The following is a 7,486-nucleotide window of genomic DNA, read 5'->3' on the forward strand; positions in this document are numbered from 1 at the left end:
ACTTCATGGCAAACTTCACAAATAAAAGGATAGAGGGCACAAACTTTTTTACCAAGATCATCTAGAGCCCTAAACCACTTTCTAGTTTTTTCATTAGCATGATGGATACAATATTCATCTTTGATTTGATTAATTCCACAAGGTCTATGTATTCCACAAAAATTAACATGCTTATAGGAAATAACATTCTTAGGAGTTTGAGCATGCTCATTACAATAATTAACAACAATTTCATTCTTCATGCAAGCCTCTTTAAAAGGTTCATGATACTTATCAAAATTCTTTTTGGGCAATTCAAAATGAGAAGCAAAGGCTTTATAAAGATTTGCAGCAACTTGAGAGTCAAGACCATAAGTAGCACTCATATTTCGAAATTTATCGGTATCCATAAAAGTTTCAATGCATTCATAATCATAATTTATACCTGACTCTTTACCTTTGTCATTCTCCCAATCTTCAGCGTTCTCCTTAATCCGATCAAGAGGTCCCTTTTAAACTCTTCTTTGTTGCGCGTGAATGATCCAGTAACAAGTAGCATCCAAGCAAAGTCTTATCCTGAAGAGAAAGTCTCGCATAGAAATTATCAATAATGATATTACCCGGAAGCTCATGATTGGGGCATTTGAGCATTAAAGACTTCAATCTCTCCCATGCTTGGGCAATACTCTCTCCATCATGAGGCCAGAAATTATATATTCGGTTTCGGTCTTTGTGAATTTCACTTGGAGGATAGAATTTAGAATAAAATAGATGCACAATATCCTTCCAATCAAGAGAATGCTCATCCTTCAGCAGTTTATGCCAATGCGCCGCTTTACCAGATAACGACATAGAGAATAATTTCTTCTTCACTTCATCCATAGAGATACCTGCACACTTGAATAACCCGCATAATTCATGCAAAAACAGTAAATGATCTCCAGGATGCACAGTTCCATCCCCTTCATAGCGGTTATCCATAACACGTTCAATAATTTTCATAGGTATTTTATATGGAGTACTTTCAGTAGGTGCATTTAAAATATCACAAGCATCATTAGAGTTATCGCATATGGGAGATAAAGTATTATCGAACAAATTTTCTCACCTGAAGATGGGAAGCTAAAAAGATCACAAAAACTAGCTTCCCCAAGCTTAGACTTCTCCATAGCATTAGCAAGTAATTGCATTCATACTAATAACATCGCTACTAGCATGCAAATGAGGTTCCATTGGTTTTTTAATGTTTGCACCAAACAATTCTAAATCAGGGAAAAGATTAAAAAGCTCACTAAATTTTTTGTTGTTTTCCATTATGCCTAACTAGTGTAAACAAGAAACAAAAAGATGCAATTGCGGGATCTAAAGGAAATAGCTTCGAGCACAAATACAATGGCGCCGGAAAAGTACCGTTACCTAGAACCGGAGTATGAGTGCCTTTTACCTTTCCTCCCCGAGCAACGGCGCCGTGAAAAGTGCTTGATGTCTACGGGAGCTTCTATTCTTGTAGACAATGTTGGGCCTCCAAGAGCGAGGTTTGTAGAACAGCGGCAAGTTTCCCTTAAGTGGATCACCCAAGGTTTATCGATCTCGGGGAGGAAGAGGTCAAAGATATCCCTCTCATGCAACCCCGCAACCACAAAGCAAGAAGTCTCTTGTGTCCCCAACACACCTAATAGGTGTACTAGTTCGGCGAAGAGATAGTGAAATACAGGTGGTATGAATAAGCAGTAGCAACGGCACCGTGAAAAGTGCTTTGCCCGGGACGAGTAAACAAGCAGTAGTAACGCAGCAGTAGTAACGCAGAGTAAAACGAGTAAACAAGCAGCGATAGCGATATTTAGGAACAAGGCCTAGGGATTACACTTTCAGTAGTGGACACTCTCAACATTGATGACATAACGGAATAGATAAATGCGTACTCTACACTTTTGTTGGATGATGAACACATTGCGTAGGATTACACGAACCCTCAATGCCGGAGTTAACAAGCTCCACAATAATGCTCATGTTTTAGTAACCTTTAGTGTAAGATAGATCAACGTACTAAACCAAGTACTAGCATAGCATGCACACCTGTCACCTTCATGCATATGTAGGAGGAATAGATCACATCAATATTATCATAGCAATAGTTAACTTCGCAATCTACAAGAGATCATGATCATAGCATAAACCAAGTACTAACACGGTGCACATACTGTCACCTTTACACACGTGCAGGAGGAATAAAACTACTTTAATAACACATCACTAGAGTAGCACATAGATAAATTGTGATACAAACACATTGCAATCATAAAGAGATATAAATAAGCACCTCACTATGCCATTCATCAGTGAATAAGTATTCTGTGAAATATAGCCTAAGAGACCCACACGGTGCACACACTCGTCACCTTTACACACGTGGGACAAGGAGTCTCCGGAGATCACATAAGTAAAACTCACTTGACTAGCATAATGACATCTAGATTACAAGCATCATCATATGAATCTCAATCATGTAAGGCAGCTCATGAGATTATTGTATTGAAGCACATAGGAGAGAGATGAACCACATAGCTACCGGTACAGCCCCGAGCCTCGATGGAGAACTACTCCCTCCTCATGGGAGCAGCAGCGGTGATGAAGATGGCGGTGGAGATGGCAGCGGTGTCGATGGAGAAGCCTTCCGGGGCACTTCCCCGCTCCGGCGGGGTGCCGGAACGAGACTCCTGTCCCCGGATCTTGGCTTCGCGATGGCGGCGGCTCTGGAAGGTTTCTGTGGTTTTCGTCGAACGCCCGAGGTTTTTAGGTCAGGGGCTTTATATAGGCGGAGAGGCGGCGCAGGAGGGCTTCTGTGGGGCCCACACCCTAGGGGGGCGCCCCCCCCCTTGGCCGCGCCGGGGTGTGGTGTGGTGGCCCTGCCCCCTTCTCTGGCGGTTCTCGTGTGTTCTGGATGCTTCCGGGTAAAATAGGAACCCGGGCGTTGATTTCGTCCGATTCCGAGAATATTTCGTTACTAGGATTTCTGAAACCAAAAACAGCGAGAAAACAGGAACTGGCACTTCGGCATCTTGTTAATAGGTTAGTTCCAGAAAATGCACGAATATGACATAAAGTGTGCATATAACATGTAGATAACATCAATAATGTGGCATGGAACACAAGAAATTATCGATACGTTGGAGACGTATCAGTGGCATTCCGGAGGCTCGGATTGAACGGGGACTTTGCAACTCCTAGAGAAACGGCCTCCCAGACTCTGGTGTTGATGGGTATCATCTCTTGCTGTGTATCTTGTATCAGGGCGAGCAGGTGAAAAACTACGATTAGGTACTTGTCGTGGCATATGTTAGTATGCAGGGATGATGCCCACACGATAGGTATCCAGATCTTGTGGGGAAAGTGTGAAACCTCTGCAGAGTGAAAACTATTCGAATAGCCGTGTCCGCGGTTATGGATGGTTGGGAAGGTTGTTGCTTAGCCTGAAAAGTTTTGGTTTATAAAAGTGTTCTCCAAAATGTTTCGGAAAGATACTTGCGGGTATGAAAAGAGGAGTACCATGACGGTACAGAGGAAAGATGAAAGAAGGATTTGGTCATACTGAGATGACCCGATGGAAAACGGGTTACCCTTACCTATTAGTCTACAAAGGGAAACTTGTTTTCAAAATGTTTTTCAAGAAATATATAGAAATGCTATATCGACTAGAGGAAATCCTTATTTTTAAAACTCTTACTCCGCAAAGATATAAAGATGCTATATCCACAAGAGAAGCTATCTCTCTCACTTCGTAGCCCTAGATTAGAGCTTGTTTCCTTGATACAACAATACATGCATGTCATTTACTTCTCTCTAAGGTGGTTTTCAAGTACATTCAAACGTATTCATTGGCATTTTTTCCTGGCTATTTATTTGATTAGACTTGAAGGAGTCCGCCACATGAAGAAGGACTTTGACGATGTCTATACGAACTAGGAACATTCTCAAAGTCAGTTTCATGTAGGGTTATGGCAGATGACATTGGATCTACGCAGCTTTTGTGAAGTGATTCCGCTACTCTGATGTCTAGTTAGGCCCTTCGAGGCTATTGTGTAAGTTATGGCCAGACCTATTTGTATTCAGTACTGTAATGGATGATGTAATTTGATACCGTTTCGGTTATGCTTTCATGACGCACTGATCATGGGATCATGAATACGAATACATAACGGGTGTTCCGGCAGCTAGTCTAGAGCCCCACAAGAAAGTCATGGAATGCGTCATCACAATATGACTTACAAATTGGGGATTAAAATATTGAGTGCTACCAGGGACATGGTCAGTACACGATGTACCCAGCTTCGGGTCCTCACTCTAGACATAAATACGATTAGCTCTAAGGTGAGTTGTGCTAGCTAGTTTTCGTCTCTCGCCTATGGGACGTCTTGTACCTCCTTAGAAATGGATATCATAGGGTTTTACATGGTACCCCGGGTCATTATGAACCTTGGAGTCTTATTACGACTAGACCTCTGCTACTTGTCTTCTATGACACGTCTCCTTGGTGTCCTGGTCGATGACTCCCTTGAACCGACTTGGTGAGCACCGGGCCAAGTCTCCTCTTGTGCAAGCCGAACTAGGAGCAGCCATAAATAGTCAACATGACTCCCTTGTCTTCTAGTTCGTCTTCACTTTGAGGTACCTGTTTGGTATTTCCACGCCATGCATCTAGTTGAGGGGGTGTCAATCTTTCAATACGCCGACGATACAATTATCTTTATGGAGCATGACGTTGAATAGGTTCTGGATGTGAAAGCAATTGTATCATGACTTAAAATTAACAATCATAAGAGCAAAGTATTTTCTTTTGGTAGAGTCAAAGAGGTGGAGGATTGGTACAAGAACCTATTTGGTATGAATCTGGATCTTTCCGGTTAGATACATGGGAATTCTATTCATTTTTTAAAGTAAAAAATATGATAAGTGGAAGCCCGTGGAAAATTGTTTTGAGAAAAATCTAGAAAATTGGGTGGGCAAGGTTTTGTCTTACGGTGATCGTTTGATAATAATAAAATCAGTTTTAACAAGTCTCTCGATGTTCATACTTTATTTCTTTGAAATACCCAAAGGGGCACGCAAAAGATTGGACATTTTTTGATCTTTTTTTTTTGGCAAGGTGATGGTCATAAGAGAAAGTATAAACTTACAAAATTGAACATCATCCTTGATCTTGGAGTTGATGTCTTAGATATAAAAAATAAATATTTATTAAGCAATTTGTTCTCTAAAATTTTAAATGAGCAAGGTGTATATCAAGAGAAAATATAAAGCAAATACTTACACTCCAAACCTTTGTCCCAAGTTAAAGCAAAACCGACATGCTCCTCTTTTCTGTAAAGGTCTCGTGAAAGTGAATGATGATTTATTTTTATCGATGCTTTTTCGCATGGAGAGAGAGCCCTCTTTTTGGGAGGATATATGGCTAGGTGACACGCATTTGTCTCACCAATGTCCATCTTTATATAACATAGTGCAATGAAAATTGGTTTTTGTTGCTTCTAGGATGTCTCAAGTACCTTTAAATATAACCTTCGGGAGGTCATTACCGAAAACAAATGGTGAAGATGGCTTCATTTATCTTAGTGTTTCATGGATGTGTGCATATTTTTGCAGCCTGATGTGTTTTCTGGAGACTAACAACATCAAGCTATTTTTGGGTCAAGTTAATGTATCTAGATTACATGAATGATCAAATGAGATTATTCCATAAATATATTTGGAAGATGAAAGTACCTCTAAAATTAAAATATTATTGTGGTTCTTATATCAAGAAGTGTTCTTGACAAAATATAATTTTGCCGAACATAATTGACGAGGGAGTACAAAATATTGTTTTTGTGATCAAGATGGAAAAATTCAACATATTTTTATTTCATGTCTGCTAGCAAAAATTGTTTGGCGAATTTTCATATGCCTTCGAAGTCATACCTCCAAACAATATCACATAGTTCTTTGCGTATTGGTTGCGGGGTTGCAAAAAATGATAAAGCACAAATCCGAGTAGGAGTATGCCCTTTGTTATGTGTCATATGGAATACAAGAAATGAAGAGGATATATTTTTAACAATGAAAATTTGGTCTTTTATGCCGGTTATTGATACGGTCACTCATTGGGTCTGTATGTGGTACTACCTACAGCCAACTGAGAAGAGTGAGGATATTGGGTGCAACCAGTTGGAGATGGTTGTGGAGAATATATACAGCCCATGTATCTAGCATTTTGATCCATGAATAACATGCTGATGCAGAGTATTTGGTGTTATCTTTTTTAGATGGTTGATTCGTGTTGATGCTTTTTGTGACTTGTGGGATACACGTGTTATATAATAATGAACTGATGATAAAATAATAAAAAGTTGTATGCGTCAAGTCAATCAGTGCAGAGACTGGGTCATCATTTTCCATTTCGAAGAGAAAAATTCATTGCCATGTATGGTGCTCTTTTAATGTCTGTTTGGTACCGCTGATTGCAATTTGAATATCATATTGTGCCTAGTATTTTTTTCTGGTTTTCTCTAGACCATGTATAAATAAATGAATACTTCCAGCACTAAGCTCTGTTAGGTGCGACCAATGTTTTGATGTATCGAACAAGTATCAAGCACTTCCAGCGACAACCTTCAAACATTTCGTTTTCTCAGGTTGGCAATCCAAAATTGTTCAAGCAAGTAACCATCAAAAAAATATTTCTCAACAACTTAGCCCCTTAAAACGAAATGGAAAAAAATAGTACTTCAGAAATAAACAATAAGTAACTGAAAGGTTTACTCTCTGTTTCACCAGGATGTAAAGATTTCTTACATGTTCACCTGCAGGCTGCAGGGCTTGTCGTATTGCCATTTCTGTTACATGCATCATGTATCCTATTGTGCCATCTTAATCCAACTTTCATATCAGGTACACGGCCTTTTTCTTGCATCGTATAGTGGCTAATTCCAAATCACACCCATTGCCTGTACTTGTACGTACTATTTAAGTTGAGTGCCACGTAACCCCTACACATGTCAGTCTTAGGTTCGCCTAAGAGCAATTTCCATAGTGTAGCTAGCTGCTGGCTATAAGCCAAGTATCATGCTATCTAAAGCCAACATAGAGCCAACACATACAATAGTGAGCTATAAAAATGTAGTATTTTATCAATGTATGGCCCACCTTCCATTCTCATAAAGTGCCTAGGAGCACGTGCTAGAGCTGGCTCTTGCATAAAAGTCCACTCTCCTTCTCTCTCCTCCTCTCTCTCCTCCAACTAAGCAATAATATACTATTTTAATCCTTATAGCCAGCTGACTAGAACTTATTGTACTTGCTCTAATGCGAATGTACTCTGCCATAATTTAACACCTTATCACAGAGTCCCATCTGTCGGTGTGCAAACTGTGTCTTCGATTGCGGTCAGTACAAATTTGCTCATGTTCTAATGGTGGTTGGGATGCGCTTAAAGGCGCCTCCAAGTGCATCATCTGTTAATCAAGTACATGTT

Source organism: Lolium rigidum, chromosome 5 (genome assembly GCF_022539505.1).
Source record: "Lolium rigidum isolate FL_2022 chromosome 5, APGP_CSIRO_Lrig_0.1, whole genome shotgun sequence".
In the NCBI taxonomy this organism is placed as follows: Eukaryota; Viridiplantae; Streptophyta; class Magnoliopsida; order Poales; family Poaceae; genus Lolium; species Lolium rigidum.